The 19,717-nt window shown below is 38.6% G+C and overlaps 1 pseudogene; it reads left to right on the top strand.

Moving 5' to 3' along the window:
* The first annotated feature begins 1,204 nt into the window (after positions 1-1,204).
* LOC121794725 lies at positions 1,205-2,808 on the top strand (annotated as a pseudogene).
* The last annotated feature ends 16,909 nt before the right edge of the window (positions 2,809-19,717 follow it).

Genomic DNA, 19,717 nt, shown 5'->3' with positions numbered 1-19,717 from the left:
GTTATTAAAAAAAATAATCTTTGTGTTTAATTATTTGATTATACATAAAGATTTCGATATTTTTTGTTCATCAGTGCCCTATGTATAGCATAAAATATAGGATATGAAGAGTGAGAAATGACCATAGAAATTATGCATGGCGGGAGTGTTGAGAAGCATCACCTCAGCTGAGCTCATGGCCGGAGCATAGCGCCACCTCGGCCGCTTTCTGCAGCTGTATATACAGCTGTGTAAGTCCCTCTCTCTATGTCTCTCTCATAGTTGGCGACGGGTAACTCCATTCTCACCGTCAGGTTCATGCCAATTATTTGTGTTCACATAAATCGAATTAACAGTGATATACTTAATTCAGAGTGCGAGATTATATATTTAAATGTATTTAGTTAGTCAGAAATGGAAACTGAACCAGTAATTTAGAAATTCCAAGTGGCCAAGTAGCTAGGCTCCATAAAAAGTACTGTGTTGGTTTCTTTTTATTTCTTTGTCTTCTTTTGCAAATTGAGCGATCATGTTAGGATAGTCGATTATACATTAATTACGATGTAGTATGTGTTTGCACCCCAAGAGTAAATGAATTCTTTTATAGTATATATAGTATAATTAATATAGGAGGCTTAAAAACCAGAAAAGAAAAAGGTAAATAAAAAACACTAGCATTGCATAAGTGATAAGTCCAATTTACAGTATATATTAAAAAGCTTGTAGAGTACTTTTTTCTCACTAAACCATTAAAAGAAACCCTTGTTTTAGATCCCTTCATATGGATGACATTAATAATAACTACCTATATTTGTTTCATTGTTCCCACTTTTCAGTTGATTTAATTTATCTTATCTAAAGTTTGCAAAATTTTACCCATACATTAATCTTTTTCTGATGCGTCGACCGACATATTGACGACTATAGAAAAAGATACATAAAAGCAACTCGATCACTTTTTTCTCTCCATATATATTCATCGAAAAATTATATTCCACGAAGACAATGACATCCAATACATGCACCTCTCATTTAGCTTAAATTCCATCGACAAAATTTCTAGGAAAATCCCGTGGAAGAAATTAGGAAATAGAAAGAGGAGTAATATCTAACCATAATGTCGCTAATATGACTTAATAAGCCCATTAAATCTCAGCCTTTGCTTCAGTTGATAAGGCTCAGATGATGAGTTAACTGAAACATCAGCTCGCCTTCTTTCATTCCCTCCACATACTATCACATTTTTATAACCAAAAAGGCGTAATGAAAAGAAAAAGAGACAAATAAAGAATATTCCTCCATTTATTCGAGTTTCATTTGGGGTTGATTTGCAGTGCATGAGCATGTCATTTGAGCAGTATATAAAGACGAGTAGCCTCGCCATTGAATGCCTGGAAGAAAAGGCAACTAGGGTTTCCTATTTTCCTAAACTCCTCAGCATCAATGGCTCCGGTGGAATCTGCTCTCCCCAGCGACGGGAAAGTCTCGGGGCTCGACTCAGAGAAAGCCTACGTGACGTTCCTAGCTGGGGCGGGCGACTATGTGAAAGGCGTGGTCGGGTTGGCCAAGGGTTTGAGGAAGGTCGAGAGCGCTTACCCTCTGGTGGTGGCGATCTTGCCAGATGTCCCGGAGGAGCACCGCCAGATCTTGAGGGATCAAGGTTGCATCGTCAAGGAGATCGTCCCCATCTACCCGCCCGAAAACCAGATTCAGTTCGCCATGGCCTAATACGTCATCAACTATTCCAAACTCCGTATATGGAATGTAAGTAGTTTTACTGGTGTGGGATTTATAGACTAAATGCATTAACTCGTTTAACAGACTTACAAAAAAAGGGTGGTTTACCGACAGTGGGCAATCCCTCGGTAATTACTGATGGAAAATTTCTGTATGTGATGACAGTTTTTGGAGTACAAGAAGATGGTGTACCTTGATGCTGACATCCAAGTATACGAAAACATAGATCACCTCTTGGACACACCGGACGGGTATTTCTACGCGGTGATGGACTGCTTCTGCGAGAAGACATGGAGCCATTCGAAACAATACTCGGTTGGATATTGCCAACAGTGCCCGGAGAGGGTGGCGTGGCCGGGTGAGATGGGGTCACCTCCTGCGCTCTACTTCAACGCGGGCATGTTCGTGTTCGAGCCCAGCAAGGCCACCTACGACGACCTCCTACACACCCTACGCATCACCATTTGCTGAGCAGGATTTCTTAAACATGTTCTTTGAGAAAGTGTACAAGCCAATTCCTCTCATCTACAACCTCGTTCTTGCGATGCTGTGGCGCCACCCGGAAAATGTTGAGCTCAACAAAGTCCAAGTTGTTCACTACTGGACAAAATAGTAGTACTTTTGGGTGCAAGAAAGTGTAATTTTTGTAGTAGTAAGAAAAACAATGAATTGGGTGCAGGGATCGAAGCCATGGAGGTACACAGGGGAAGAAGCGAACATGGAGAGGGAAGATATCAAGATGCTGGTGAAGAAATGGTGGGACGTGTACAACGTTGAGTCGTTGGATTTCAAGGCAGTTGCATCAAGGCCATCCATCTTGGCTTCTCTCCCCGAGCCTGCGGTTTTCATACATACCTGCTCCTTCTTCTGCTTAATTCACACCAACCAATATATACTACTACTACTACTACTACTACTATATGCATTGCAATCTTTATTACTTAGTATTCTCCTTTTCTTTTTAACATATTCTCTGTTTTTCCTTAGGCTACTTGGCCTGATTTTTTTATGTTCAACTAAACTGTCTGCATAAGCCTGCTTCTGTTTCATTTCATATGCACTCAATAAATCTTTGCAATTATTATACTTAAATCAGTCTGGGAATATTCTATGCAATTTCTGACACTACTTACTGTTCCATACTCATGATCCTCAAATCTATACATTTTTTAAAATTTTGTACATCTTTCTCATTTTCATTCATTTCTGGTATTTTGCATGTACTACTATGATTTGTATTTATTCAAAATGATTTTGGACTTTGAGTTACCATGTTTTATTCACCCTTTTCAATGGGAAGATTAATGGCTTTTTTACTTTTAGTTGGTTACTTATAGCTTATAGATTCGTGCTGGTGCTTACTGTAGAATGAGTTTGTTAGAATAGTATCGAGAAACACAATCAAGAATCAATGAACAAGAATGATGAACACACTTTTGGGAAAAATTTGGAAAGCTTTCTTGAGAAAAATCTAAAATGGATGTTATTTGTTACAAACTGAAAACATCTCTCTCTCGTTCTTATGTATGAGAACCGAATAAGAGAGCTTAACAACTAACAAACTAGAAAGCTGAAACAAACACAAAAAACTGTTACAAATCCAACGGCTAGTTGAATCTGCGGTTGACATTCAATCTTGCAGATGGCGCGCTTGATCGGACGGCTCCTGAAGCTCGGGAGCTGTGACCTTCTTCTCGGCAGCTCGGGACTCTTCTCGGCAGCTCGGGACTCTTCTCGGCAGCTCGGGACTCTTCTCGGCAGCTCGTAACTTTACTATTTTCCTCACACTCAGCAACTAATAATCATTATTCACAATCTCCACCTTGAATATTATTTGCTGAGTGATCAACTTCTTTTACACATCCCAACCAACTTCAAACACAACTCAAACTTCTCCCTCGGTAAGGTTTTGGTGAGCATGTCGGCTGGATTTTCCAAGGTGTCTACCTTAAACACCTTCACCCTTCCCTTCTCTATCTCTTCACGAATGAAATGCAGACGCACATCTATGTGCTTGCTCCTCTCATGAAACACATTGTTCTTAGCTAAGCTGATGGCACTTTGGTTGTCACAACCAATGGCTACTGCCTTCTGACTAACACCAAAATCTGCAGCTATCCCCTTCAACCAAAATGACTCTTTCACAGCTGCTACCAAGGCCATATATTCGGCCTCTGTGGTGGACAATGCAACCACACTTTGCAAGCTGGATTTCCAGCTCACTGCACTTCCATATAGGGTGAAAATGTAACCTGACTGGGACTTTCTACTGTCAATATTCCCAGCATAATCACTATCACAATAACCCACCAACGCATCCCCTTTTACCTCCTTATTTCCCTTGAACAGGATCCCAAGGTTTCCTGCTCCATTCAAGTACTTTAATATCCACTTCAAGGCTGACCAATGCTCCTTGCCATGGTCACTCATGAACCTGCTGGTTACACTGATGGCTTGAGCCACATCTGGCCTCGAGCTGATCATTGCATACATGATACTCCCCACAATATTGGCATAAGGGACTTTCTGCATCTCAGCTCTCTCTTCCTCAGTTTGTGGCTTCTGCTCAACAGACAATCTGAAGTGTTGGGCCAGAGGAGTTGCTGTAGGTTTTGTGTCTTGCATCTTGAACTTTCTGACCAATCTCGAAATGTAATCAGACTGGTTCAACCAAATCTCCTTCTTGGATCTATTTCTAACAATGTTCATGCCCAAGATCCTTCTAGCATTCCCAAGATCTTTCATATCAAATGCTGACTTCAGATCCTCTTTGATCTCTTGAATCACCTTCTTGCTTGAACCAGCAACTAGCATATCATCCACGTACAAGAGCAAATAAGCCACCACCAGACCCCCTTTCTTCTTGATATAAACGCATTCATCATATTTCGATCTAGTGAAGCCATTTGCCAAGATATGATTATCAAACTTGATATGCCATTGCCTACTAGCTTGCTTGAGGCCATATATACTCTTTTTCAATAGACAAACTTTGTTTTCCTCCCCAGCTTTGGCAAAGCCCTCTGGCTGTTGCATAAAGATTGTTTCCACCAAATCTCCATGCAAAAAAGCCGTTTTCACATCGAGCTGCTCCAGCTCCCAGTCCAGCCTTGCAACCACTGCCAAGAGAGTTCTTATGGATGTGTGCTTCACCACAGGAGAGAAGACCTCACTATAATCAACTCCATACTCTTGTGTGAAGCCCCTTGCTACAAGTCTAGCCTTGTATCTGATTTTCACATTATCAGCCGACTCCAATTTCTTTTTGAATATCCACTTGCAGCTCACAATCCTTCTTCCTTCAACTTTGTCTACCAATATCCATGTCCCATTTTTCAGCAAGGAGTCTATCTCCTCAACCATGGCTTTCATCCACTCACTTCTTTCTTTGCATTCCATAGCAGCTTTATATGTGGCTGGTTCCCCAAACTCCACCTCCTCAGCTACACATAATGCAAAGTAAAGCATCTCTGAGTCAGCATATCTGGCTGGCATTTTGACATTCTTTCTCCTGACTCTATCTCGAGCTAACTGATATTGGCTGAGATCCTCAGTCTCTGCATCTGACCCTTCTTGTGGCTGATCAATATTTCCATCATTTGCTCCACCTGGAACCACCTCTTCAGACTCCACTTCAGGCTCCACCTCAGGCTGTATTCCAGATCTCATAGCTTCATCAGATACTGCAGCAGCCTTTGCAGAACCTTGTGACTTATTGAAGGGCATCACAAACTCATTGAAGACTACATCTCGGCTCACAATGATCTTGTGATTTCCAGGTTCAATGCTCCAAAGCCTGTATCCCTTTACACCAGGTTGGTATCCCAGAAGCACACATTTCACTGCCCTTGCATCCAGCTTACTTTGCTTGAGGTGTGCATAGGCTTGGCAGCCAAATATCTTGAGATCTGAGTAGTTTCCATATGTCCCATACCATTTAAAGTCTGGAGTGTCACTCTCAATGGCTGAAGAGGGACATTTATTCAATAATTTCACAGCAGTTGCAGCAGCTTCAGCCCAAAATTTCTTCTCCATTCCTGAACTGAGCAACATACACCTTACTCTCTCTAATATGGTGCGGTTTGCCCTTTCTGCCACCCCATTTTGTTGGGGGTTTAGTGGAACGGTTTTGTGGCGTCTGATCCCTCTATCCTGGCAGAATCTATCAAATTCTTTTGACAAAAATTCGAGTCCATTGTCTGTCCTCAGACAGCCCAGAGATCTGCCTTTCTCTCTTTCAACCATAATGCACCAATCTCTAAACTTAGTAAAGGCCTCAGATTTTTCCTTCAAGATATATAGCCATATTTTTCTGGAATAATCATCTATTATGGTCATATAATACCTCCCTCCTCCAACTGAATTCACAGGGGAGGGTCCCCACAAATCACTATGTGCATAATCAAGAGGTGCTTGTGATAGATGTTTACCTTTTGGATAAGGGAGCTTCTTTGACTTGCCAAGAATACACTCTTCACATGGCTCACCATTCTTGCTTTCCAGCCCATGAATAACTCCCTTTTTAATCAACTCCTTAATGCTCCCAGCTGCTGGATGCCCGAGTCTCATGTGCCAAGTTTTCACAGATTCTGGCACAATGTTGTTCAGTTGACTGCCCCTGATCCTGACTGCAGCTCCACACAAGTAATAGAGGCTTCCCTTCCTCTCTCCATGCATAATCACAGTGGCCCCCTTCTTGATTTTCATCACTCCATCCGAGGACTCAAAAGTGCACCCCTTCTTCTCAAGCATCCCTAGTGATATAAGGTTTCTCTTCACTGTGGGGATCAGCCTAACATCGCTCAAGATTTTCTCAGAGCCATTATCCAGCCTGAGTTTTACATTCCCTATAGCTTCAACATGACATACTTGATTGTTCCCAAGTATAACTGTCCCAGTTGACTCTCTCAAATCAGAGAAAAATTCCACACATGGACATATGTGGAAGCTGCACCCGGAGTCAAGAATCCATGAACTCCCATCCTCATATGCCATAATATTCAATACCTCAGGGGACTCCTCAGCTTCTTCCACAAAATCAGTGGTGTTCTTCCCCTTTCCAGATTCAGCAGCTTGTTTCTTTTTCCAAGCGAAGCAATCCTTCTTTAGGTGACCCGGCTTCTTGCACCAAAAACAAGCTCGAGTCTCCTTTTGATCAATTGAGGGTGCCTTGCTATTCTCACCAATTTTCTTGAACATCTTCTTGGCTTTGAACTTTCTGACATTGAGGCTCTCTGGAACAACTTCAGCCTCCTTGCATCCCTTCTTGTGCAGTTCTTTGGCCCTCAGAGCATTTTGAACTTCTTGGAAAGTAACCGTGCCTTCCCTTCCAAAGAGTATGGCATCTCTTAATTGATCATAGGACTTTGGCAAGGCATTTAACAATAGTATGGCCTTGTCTTCATCACCAATGGAAACATCAATGTTTTCCAAATCATCCACTGCCTTATCAAAGTCTTCCAGCTGCTCTAGTATTCCCTTTTCCTGCGAAAACCGGTATGAATATAGCCTCTGCTTCATGAAGAGGCGATTTGCGAGGGACTTTGTCATGTATAGATCCTCAAGTTTCTCAAGAACCCCAGCGGCGGTTGTCTCTTTTGCAACTTCCCGCAACACCTTGTCGCCCAAGCACAGCACCACCGTGCTGTGTGCCTTTGCAAAAACCTCTGCGCGCTTGGCCTTGGCCTTTTCATCGAGCACTTGGCCTTCACCTTCCTTGCTCGCCGGCGCCAGAGCCTCAGACAAACCCTGCTGGATCAACATCGCCTTCATCTTCATTCTCCAAAGGCTGAAGTCGTTTTTCCCGGTAAATCTTTCTGCTTCGAATCTTGAAGCCATCATCAACACCGATTCAATCTGATTTTGATCGATACTCTTGCCGGATAGTTCCCACAGACGGCGCCACTTGTTAGAATAGTATTGTAACGACCCGCTAAGCCGATATTGTTAGAAACAATATTATTAGCTAAATTACTTATATAAGTAACTTTTACTGCGATTAAATCCGAACTACGATAGATTGCAGTTGTTGTTTGTTTCGACGTTAGGCAAGTAAATAGAACACGTAAATATTTTACACCTATAAGATTATAATAAATTTAAGTAAATAAACAAGATCCCAAAAATTTAAGTTTTAATGTTCGATACATCCAACAAATGTCCAACGAAAATTTAATTTATTACATCCTACGTTCTAAGAAAAATCGGGTACTTCAACGCGGACAGCCACGAGCTTGAACCGATTATACCTGCACCAAATTAAATACAAATAATAATTATTTTAATAAACAAATAAAATAAAATTAAAAAAAAAGGGCCGACAGCATTTAATGCTGCATTAATTGCATGGCGGAAGGAGACCATATCCTCTGACGGAATATCTTGGAAGATAAGTTTCAAGATGTATATGTATGTATGTATATACAATCAATCAAACATCCAAATTTCTCTGCTCACATAACCCCACAAAAGAGGAGTCCGAGGAGGGAGATGGCACTTGGGTTCAAATACTACAAACCAACACTTTACCTTCCACTTCAAAAGGTAAACAACAAACATCTCCTTTTATTTATATATGTACAAGCATACATATATGTATTTGGAAATAGGATCTGCCCAGATTTAGAATTCGCAACCCCAATACAGTAAGTTTAATATGAGTCACCCAAATCTCCCACATAGCAAGGCATATACTCAAAATTCACCAAATTTAGTAAATAGAAATAATATAGAATCCTACAGCCTTAACAACTAGAAAGAAGGAGAAAAGCTTATCTCCATGAATCTGCCGGGTTCCGGCAGCGAGCTCAGCACTCCGTCGCCAACGGTGACAGCCCACGCCCCAACAATTCGTCACTAATTTCGTTCTTTAGAATCTGAAAATTTGAATTCACAAGGTTTCAAACTCAAAAATATAATCTTTAGGAATAAATGAAAAGAGAAGCAATGAACGAACAAATTCCAACCAACCTACCTGACGGGAATCGACGACGGTGGCTGGGGCTGCGCGAGGTGACAGCGGCCTCCGCGGCGGCGACTGACCTGAACGAGAGGGAGATCTGGAAATGATGGCGGCGCGACGGTGTAGAGAGAAGAGAAGAGAGAGAGGGATAGGAGAGGGAGAGAGACGAGAGGGAGGAGAGAGACGCCGCCCGGAGCGGCGGCACCGGCAGGGCGGCGGATCGGCAGCGACGAGAGAGGGAGGGGAGAGAGGCGGTGCATTTTGTTGAATGAGGGAGGAAGAAGAAAGACTTAGGTTTTAACTTAGGATTTCTTAATTTGGGCTAGTTTTAACTTGGGCTAATGAATAAAATGTTTTGGGGCTGCAATACCCAGTAAGTGTGAGGCCCATTTTCGAATTTATTTAATTTCTGGGCTTAATAAATTAATTGGATGATCTATTTAAGTTGGGCTCCAATTAAATTGTTTTGGGGCTTTAGAAAATTAATTTGAAAGATAAGGTGGAGGATTTGGGTTTTATAAATAAATCATTGGGTTTATAATTGAATTAATTGTGGGAAATTGTTTAATTAATTTTAGAATATTTCCAAGGCCGAAATAAATATAAATTCTCGGTGGGAAATTATTACGATAAGTTAATCATGGGATTAAATAAATTTTTAGGAGTAATTTATTTAATTTCAAAATAATTTTGAAGTATGAATAATTTATCCCAAGCCCGGAAAACATATAAATTTTATTAACAAAGGGGAAATAGTTGCGATAATTCAATTATGCGCTTAAATAAATTTTGGGATTTTTGTTTGAGATTATGATGGAAAATACGAGGAGCTAACAGAGGAATTATGGGCGTAAGCGGCCGACAGGCATCGCCCCGCGACGCCTCGGGCGGCCCCTAAGGAAATGGAAAGAAAGAGGGAGACGACGTTCTCAAGTCACAGAAATAATTAAGTTTAATAAAGAAGTGCTATTAATTAAATTTCTCAATTTAATTAATATGCAAGTTTCTAAAATTTTCTAACGGTGAACAAATGATAAAAGAAATAAAGTAAGGGCATGCATTCCTATAAGTATGTGAATTTCTCGAGTCTTATTAGTACGTTGTTTGTTTTCAAAAGGCTATCTCCGTGAGTTAAGGGTGGAGTCAGGAAAATTCAAGTTAGAGAAACTAAACGATCAAGGTGAGCTTTCTTATACTAAAATACAAATCGTATTTTATGAAAACAAGAACACATGTTCGTGATTTTAATGATGTTGTCATGCCATAAATGTTTTGTGTATGATGCCTATCTGTTGGCTACGGCCAAGTGAATTATGAATGATGTTATAAGTCGAATTCGGGTCCCAGTGAGGGTGGTGTCCCCGCTCGGACTAGTGTACACAAGCTACCTCTGTCATGATGGGCAGAGCAGGTGACCGAGGAAGGTGGCCACCTTCCCGGCACAAGGATACCTCTGACATGTTGGGCAGAGAAGGTGACCGTGGAAGGTGGCCACCTTCCCGGCACATGTATGTAAGGTGACCGTGTGAGAACACCATCTCAACGGCACAATGTGATCAGATATGGCTAAGTACAGGATAAAGGGACTGCAGTCCAATGTGATATGTTTAGTAAGCTCGGGTCTTTTCAACAACACCCCGAGTGTTACTGTGATGATGGTTTGACAATATTTTCAAATGTATATGTGTAATTTTAGGCAATGTGTTCACTGAGTACTTTTTGTACTCAGCCCTGCATATATTTCTAAATGTGCAGGTTGAGCAGCGAAGTGGTGGAGGAAGTGCTATTGAAACAAGACATTTAATTCAGTCAGATTTTGACTCTCGGAGGTTCATGTCTTCATACATGGAACCGCGTTCATTTGCTTCTGTTGTGCATTTTAAAAGACTCAAGTCTATTTTGTTCAAAACTCTGATATTTTGAAAAAAAATTTCAAACAATTACTCGAGTCTTCGTGATCGAGTATCTTTCTTCTATGTATCAGCATTTAATTAGTCATGTCTCGCAACCAATGCTTGATTTTATTTTTTCCCCTTATTTCTTTCCCCGCTTCTTTAATCCTCCCCTAGTCGCGATCAACCGTGTTTTCTATCCTTAGAAAATGCGGTCGTGACAGAGTGGTATCAGAGCATTCTTTCTCGCTCTGAACCCGAGAGTCTTCTTTGAAAATCATTGGTCTAGCCTTGTTCCACTAGACTGTCTAATCTATGAAAATGCTCTTAGCACTCCCACCAATCGCGCTCAATGAGGAAAAAGGTAACTTGTTCTTTTTCAAAAGAAAGTCAAGATGTTTAAAAGTTTGGAATGGAGAAATAACTCATGTAGTTAATTTGAGTGAACATATGAAAATACTGAGTTTAAAGAAAGAGTTGGTGTTTCTTGATTTGGTAGCGTGCTTAAAGAAAGAGTTAGTATGTCTTTTCTTGGCTAAAGACTGCGAATGTATGAATAAAAGAAATAAATTTCTTGAATGAAAAAAAAAGGGTACTGAAATATGAAAGTATAAAGTATAGGAGTATGGTACCAATTGTTGAAATGATGCCTCTTTTTGAGTATGTGAAATGATACCTCTTTTTGAGTAGTCATTGAATCATGTTGCTAGTATGGGGAAATCGAAATTTCCAAGAACTTAGAATACTTAGTTATGCGTTCCTTTTAGAACACAATATGAACTCGAACTTAGAAGTACAGTATGAACATTTCTCGCTTTCCCGAGCGACGAAAAGAAAGTACGCGATAAGAAAGAAACTTCGTCATGAGAAAAGCAATCCAGCATAGAACAAAACAAAACGATGTTTCTAGAAAGATGGTGGGGGCTAAAGGCAATTTTCTACGTCCCAATGACATGAATAATCTGGGTTAGCCATTGTCTTTCTTGACAATCCAATCACTCCAAAGGATCATACCTTTGATCCAACTAAGCGATGTACACATACATAGCAGGAGAATATGATTACAATGTTAACAAAGAACCTAGCTTCACAATAATAAGTAAACAGAAATGGCGTGTTACGAGGATGGGCGTTATGACGAACCGAGAGTACCAGAGAGTCATAATCCCCACATATGGTCATTTGACGTGATCGTAAGGTGAAAGTAGCTTGTGACCAAGGTTTCCCATAACTCGTTCACTATCCTCTATAAAGAGTTAAACAACGGAGTATCACCATCGTAGTTAACCAGGAAGATTCATCAGCAATGCTTACTTGGATTCCCATGAATTTCATTTTCTCGCATCTCCCTTGATCAAAATACTTTTGTTGAATTAAGAACTTAAATGACTCCTTTTACAAGGTAATGTGCCATTTTTTCCCCCTCTTCTATGCCAAGGTTCTGAATCACTTTCAGTTTTGAGCTTGCTCCCTCACGTTTTCTGATAACCTCCAGTGACCACTGTCCTTCTTTACTCATTTTGTATAAAAGCAATACTTTGACTCTCTGAATTCTTGCCACCAAACTCCTATACTAGGAGCTGCTTTATTTATAGCCTTCAGAATGAACGTGTTTCCCTAAACTATTGTCTCTTCAATGATGATATATTCTTCAAAGATCGTTAGTAGACCTTTTGTGATTTCAAATGTGCTTGTTGACACTCTTTAATTTATAAAGGATAGTCACCTCTTCTTAATTCTACTATAATTATTCCATCATGCTGTGAGATCTTCAGCAACTCCAGATCTAAAGCAATTTGCTCTCTCCTTGAACTAGTTTGTTCTGATTGTCTTCTCTACTAGTTAACTTCCGTGATTTGGTTATAAATTTTGTGAATTCGTTAACGTGATATAGTATCACGAATTTGTTGACCCAAAAGGGTAGTTGCACTTGAGACCTTAAACCTTTTAATTTGACCCTTTGTGTTTTCAGACATACTTATTGACAAGCTCTTTGTTTCACATGAGTACTCTCATCTTCTGAATTCAAATATGACTGTTGTCTTTTGATCTGAGCTTTTCTGCAAGCTCCATGTTAAAGCTGACACATTGCTTCTCCCTTGGCTAGTTTCCTCTTGTTGCCCTCTTTATTAGTTAATTTCCCTGAATTTCTTATAAACTCTAAAAATTTCGTTGATATGATCTTCTATCACAGTGTTGAGCAAATTGCAATTGTTTGTTTTTCCTATTCTTTTCAAATCCATTTGTAACCAACCATCTCAGGTCTTCCTGTTATCATCTGGGGATACATGAAACTTTTCTACCTCACTGTTCATTTTGATTATATTATTGGTAACCTATTATTGACATCTACATTCTATTCATCATACCCCACTTTTGCAATTTATTCCATCTGACAAGCTCTTCCCACAATAAAATTCTCAAGTTCTATGGGTATAGCTCAAGCCCTTTGAAGTTGTATCTTTTCTTTTCTGTGAGTGAGCGTAATGAGCCCAATTGAACCTAGTCTTTGCACTTCATGAAAATTTTGTTGCAAGCTATAGGTGAGGGTTTGTGATGAACCAAAATACTCACGTAATCGAACTAATTAAGTCGTTTTATTTTAATGGCTACCTTGGAGCCTACACAAAGCAAGAACGATTCGAATATTTCTCTTGGAATCCCAAATTCAATTCCTATCGAAGTTAAAACGGTTAGATCAACTCTATATTTCCTCGCGTGAGACCCTCATGGGAGGCAAGACATTGACCACTTCAGAAAAATAAATAAATAAATAAATAAATAAATCCTACGCCAACGAACGTCGAACCGAATTGAAATTTAACATCGGAGAGGTCTTTTTGAAAGTATCCTCTTCCAAAGGAATAACCAGATTTGGACTCAAGGGAAAGCTGAAACCACGATTTATTGGACCCTATGAAATTCTGGAAGAAGTGGGCCCAGTAGCTTATCGCATGGCATTACCTTCCCAACTTTGGGAACATACACAACGTATTCCATGTCTCCCAACTTCGAAGGTACGTGTTCGACCCAAAACATGTGATTCGCCACGAAGAAATCGATCTAGAACCTGACCTGAGATACGAAGAAAAGCCAGTAGAAATACTAGATCGAAAGGTGCAGCAGCTTCGGAACAAGTCAATTGCTACAGTGAAGGTTTTGTGGAAAAACCACGGACATGAAGAAGCAACATGAGAGCTAGAAGAGAAAATGAAGGATAAATATCCCGAGCTTTTTGTCTAAATACATCCTAAATTTCGGGACGAAATTTCTTTTAAGAGGGGTAGTATGTAACGACCCGCTAAGCCGATATTGTTAGAAACAATATTATTAGCTAAATTACTTATATAAGTAACTTTTACTGCGATTAAATCCGAACTACGATAGATTGCAGTTGTTGTTTGTTTCGACGTTAGGCAAGTAAATAGAACACGTAAATATTTTACACCTATAAGATTATAATAAATTTAAGTAAATAAACAAGATCCCAAAAATTTAAGTTTTAATGTTCGATACATCCAACAAATGTCCAACGAAAATTTAATTTATTACATCCTACGTTCTAAGAAAAATCGGGTACTTCAACGCGGACAGCCACGAGCTTGAACCGATTATACCTGCACCAAATTAAATACAAATAATAATTATTTTAATAAACAAATAAAATAAAATTAAAAAAAAAGGGCCGACAGCATTTAATGCTGCATTAATTGCATGGCGGAAGGAGACCATATCCTCTGACGGAATATCTTGGAAGATAAGTTTCAAGATGTATATGTATGTATGTATATACAATCAATCAAACATCCAAATTTCTCTGCTCACATAACCCCACAAAAGAGGAGTCCGAGGAGGGAGATGGCACTTGGGTTCAAATACTACAAACCAACACTTTACCTTCCACTTCAAAAGGTAAACAACAAACATCTCCTTTTATTTATATATGTACAAGCATACATATATGTATTTGGAAATAGGATCTGCCCAGATTTAGAATTCGCAACCCCAATACAGTAAGTTTAATATGAGTCACCCAAATCTCCCACATAGCAAGGCATATACTCAAAATTCACCAAATTTAGTAAATAGAAATAATATAGAATCCTACAGCCTTAACAACTAGAAAGAAGGAGAAAAGCTTATCTCCATGAATCTGCCGGGTTCCGGCAGCGAGCTCAGCACTCCGTCGCCAATGGTGACAGCCCACGCCCCAACAATTCGTCACTAATTTCGTTCTTTAGAATCTGAAAATTTGAATTCACAAGGTTTCAAACTCAAAAATATAATCTTTAGGAATAAATGAAAAGAGAAGCAATGAACGAACAAATTCCAACCAACCTACCTGACGGGAATCGACGACGGTGGCTGGGGCTGCGCGAGGTGACAGCGGCCTCCGCGGCGGCGACTGACCTGAACGAGAGGGAGATCTGGAAATGATGGCGGCGCGACGGTGTAGAGAGAAGAGAAGAGAGAGAGGGATAGGAGAGGGAGAGAGACGAGAGGGAGGAGAGAGACGCCGCCCGGAGCGGCGGCACCGGCAGGGCGGCGGATCGGCAGCGACGAGAGAGGGAGGGGAGAGAGGCGGTGCATTTTGTTGAATGAGGGAGGAAGAAGAAAGACTTAGGTTTTAACTTAGGATTTCTTAATTTGGGCTAGTTTTAACTTGGGCTAATGAATAAAATGTTTTGGGGCTGCAATACCTAGTAAGTGTGAGGCCCATTTTCGAATTTATTTAATTTCTGGGCTTAATAAATTAATTGGATGATCTATTTAAGTTGGGCTCCAATTAAATTGTTTTGGGGCTTTAGAAAATTAATTTGAAAGATAAGGTGGAGGATTTGGGTTTTATAAATAAATCATTGGGTTTATAATTGAATTAATTGTGGGAAATTGTTTAATTAATTTTAGAATATTTCCAAGGCCGAAATAAATATAAATTCTCGGTGGGAAATTATTACGATAAGTTAATCATGGGATTAAATAAATTTTTAGGAGTAATTTATTTAATTTCAAAATAATTTTGAAGTATGAATAATTTATCCCAAGCCCGGAAAACATATAAATTTTATTAACAAAGGGGAAATAGTTGCGATAATTCAATTATGCGCTTAAATAAATTTTGGGATTTTTGTTTGAGATTATGATGGAAAATACGAGGAGCTAACAGAGGAATTATGGGCGTAAGCGGCCGACAGGCATCGCCCCGCGACGCCTCGGGCGGCCCCTAAGGAAATGGAAAGAAAGAGGGAGACGACGTTCTCAAGTCACAGAAATAATTAAGTTTAATAAAGAAGTGCTATTAATTAAATTTCTCAATTTAATTAATATGCAAGTTTCTAAAATTTTCTAACGGTGAACAAATGATAAAAGAAATAAAGTAAGGGCATGCATTCCTATAAGTATGTGAATTTCTCGAGTCTTATTAGTACGTTGTTTGTTTTCAAAAGGCTATCTCCGTGAGTTAAGGGTGGAGTCAGGAAAATTCAAGTTAGAGAAACTAAACGATCAAGGTGAGCTTTCTTATACTAAAATACAAATCGTATTTTATGAAAACAAGAACACATGTTCGTGATTTTAATGATGTTGTCATGCCATAAATGTTTTGTGTATGATGCCTATCTGTTGGCTACGGCCAAGTGAATTATGAATGATGTTATAAGTCGAATTCGGGTCCCAGTGAGGGTGGTGTCCCCGCTCGGACTAGTGTACACAAGCTACCTCTGTCATGATGGGCAGAGCAGGTGACCGAGGAAGGTGGCCACCTTCCCGGCACAAGGATACCTCTGACATGTTGGGCAGAGAAGGTGACCGTGGAAGGTGGCCACCTTCCCGGCACATGTATGTAAGGTGACCGTGTGAGAACACCATCTCAACGGCACAATGTGATCAGATATGGCTAAGTACAGGATAAAGGGACTGCAGTCCAATGTGATATGTTTAGTAAGCTCGGGTCTTTTCAACAACACCCCGAGTGTTACTGTGATGATGGCTTGACAATATTTTCAAATGTATATGTGTAATTTTAGGCAATGTGTTCACTGAGTACTTTTTGTACTCAGCCCTGCATATATTTCTAAATGTGCAGGTTGAGCAGCGAAGTGGTGGAGGAAGTGCTATTGAAACAAGACATTTAATTCAGTCAGATTTTGACTCTCGGAGGTTCATGTCTTCATACATGGAACCGCGTTCATTTGCTTCTGTTGTGCATTTTAAAAGACTCAAGTCTATTTTGTTCAAAACTCTGATATTTTGAAAAAAAATTTCAAACAATTACTCGAGTCTTCGTGATCGAGTATCTTTCTTCTATGTATCAGCATTTAATTAGTCATGTCTCGCAACCAATGCTTGATTTTATTTTTTCCCCTTATTTCTTTCCCCGCTTCTTTAATCCTCCCCTAGTCGCGATCAACCGTGTTTTCTATCCTTAGAAAATGCGGTCGTGACAAGTATCGAGAAACACAATCAAGAATCAATGAACAAGAATGATGAACACACTTTTGGGAAAAATTTGGAAAGCTTTCTTGAGAAAAATCTAAAATGGATGTTATTTGTTACAAACTGAAAACATCTCTCTCTCGTTCTTATGTATGAGAACCGAATAAGAGAGCTTAACAACTAACAAACTAGAAAGCTGAAACAAACACAAAAAACTGTTACAAATCCAACGGCTAGTTGAATCTGCGGTTGACATTCAATCTTGCAGATGGCGCGCTTGATCGGACGGCTCCTGAAGCTCGGGAGCTGTGACCTTCTTCTCGGCAGCTCGGGACTCTTCTCGGCAGCTCGGGACTCTTCTCGGCAGCTCGGGACTCTTCTCGGCAGCTCGTAACTTTACTATTTTCCTCACACTCAGCAACTAATAATCATTATTCACAGAGTTGATGGCACAAGTTTGCCATAAAAATATATCCATGTACAATAATTTAGGAAGGTCTCAAAATTCAAAATGATGTTGATCACCTCATGTCTGTTTTATTCATACACCATTTAATAACTCATCCATTGATTAAGTTTATGCAAAATTAAAGACAAGATATATGTACGTGAGCATAGTATTTTGCAGAGTTGAAATTGAAATCCTATATATTCAAACACACGCATAAATATATGCGAAATTATATAGACATACTATATTATATATAGCTAGCTTAGATATTGATAATCTTTGTACGATTTGTTGTTATATCTATTTGAGTTTTGGGACGTTTTGAATAATAATTTTGTGCAGGGGAGATAAATGCAAATAAGAAAAGCTGAGGCGTTACTTATGCCTATAGGAAGAAGTAGAGGGGCAAGCTTCATTTGTATCTCTAAGCAATTTTTTTACAGCCGGCTAATCACACAAATAATGATATTATTAGGAGAGCCAATTAATTAAGAGCATTAAGTTGTGCTTTTTATAATAATTCTGCCATTGATAATTGCCATTGATTATTTAAAAACGGCCATCATATTAAATTGTGCTTATTATATTGCCATTGATTATTTATAAGCCTAACCGACAATGAACGGACTCATAAGAATTTACATAGAAATAAGAATAATTAATTGAAATGAAGAGACTCTTATGCAAATCCCTATAAATACCAGCAATCAAATATTTCATTTCATTGCATATTAGCAACATCAAAGCTTTGCATTGATCTATGTATCTCATCTCGAATTTTGTTTTTACAGTGTAATTACAGAGTGAAATTTGATGTGCTTTCCCTTCGACCATCGTAGCTTTCGTGTGCATAATGATTCTTTGGATTGTAAAAATTTCTTCTCTCTCTCTTAAATTTCGGTTTGCGTTATTAGAGATCGCATGCCAAATGTGAATGGGTTCGTGCAATTTTTTCTTGTTCTTCCTAAATTTGTTGTTGAAAAATTTTATGAGATTTTACTATATTCAGGTAGAAATTTAGATAATGAATAGAAAGCCAGAAAGAGAGTGACATACCTGATTTGAATGGACGAGGAACAGAGGAGGACTCTGATGAGGACAACGAGCATCTAATATTAGATTAACTTTGTATTTAAATTGGCTTTATTTCTATAATGAACATTCAAAATTTTATTTTATTAAATTCTCAAATATGTGCAATGGTATTAACTTTTGCAATCGAGAATAGTTAGTGATATAAACTTTTCTACAACTAATTGTGAATTAATTTGTGACACAAACTCCTACAATAATTAAAAATCGGACATGCGAATGTGGATCAGTTGTAGGATATAACTTTTTTTTCTTTTTTAGGGATAATATCAATTTGATATAGATTTTTTTATCGTTGAAAGCATATTAAAACTGGAATTCCGATAAATAAGACATAATCAAGAAAACTTTTGTTATAACTCTAAAATAGTTACGCACTTTTAGCCATTTATTCTATCTACCCTAAAGTTATAAAATCAAATAAAATTGGAGGTGAAAATAGCTTCCTAGGGTTTTAAGAATCATTAAATCTGACTTTGTATTAAAATGATATCGATTACTTATGTATTTAAATAAATTTTCCCTTTACATTATGTATTCCAGAATTTATATAAACTATTATACATGTTTATTAATACAAATATAATTATAATTTTAAACTCATATAGTAATTACCCTAAAACTCGCCTTTTATATGAATAAGTTAGCTAAATTAGATTATTCGGCCATTTTAAAAAAAACGCTTGGAATATTGATATCTAACCATATCATTTAATTAGGAGTATTTGAATTGTCGTTAATTTATTTCGAAATAATAACTACGGCTCTTTTATGTGCAAATCATCCCAAAAGTCAAATAAAAAATTTGTGGTTGCCACATTAATTCTCGCAATTATATATTATGCGTTTAAATGAACAATACTGATCCCTATAAATCTTTTCTCTTGAATTCTCAACACTCACAATGTCTGATGTTTGTTTTTTAATAAATATACACTATAATCAATATATGAAAAAAGAAAAAGAACAAAACAATACAGTTTTATAACTTTTGTCCATAATTGCATCGAGATAAGACTTCTTTCCACAAGACAAATTATGTTGTTGTAGGCACCGACAAAGTTGATGGAGCTCCGAGAATCAAGCAATATAGTGGTCCTAAAATACACAAAAAAATGTCAAGAGTTTGAGAGATGAGGGAGAATGCTTTTATTGGTGTGTAATCCATAT

The sequence above is a fragment of the Salvia splendens genome, chromosome 3, assembly GCF_004379255.2.
Source record: "Salvia splendens isolate huo1 chromosome 3, SspV2, whole genome shotgun sequence".
Taxonomy (NCBI): Eukaryota; Viridiplantae; Streptophyta; class Magnoliopsida; order Lamiales; family Lamiaceae; genus Salvia; species Salvia splendens.
This window is presented reverse-complemented; position numbering and strand designations above follow the sequence as displayed.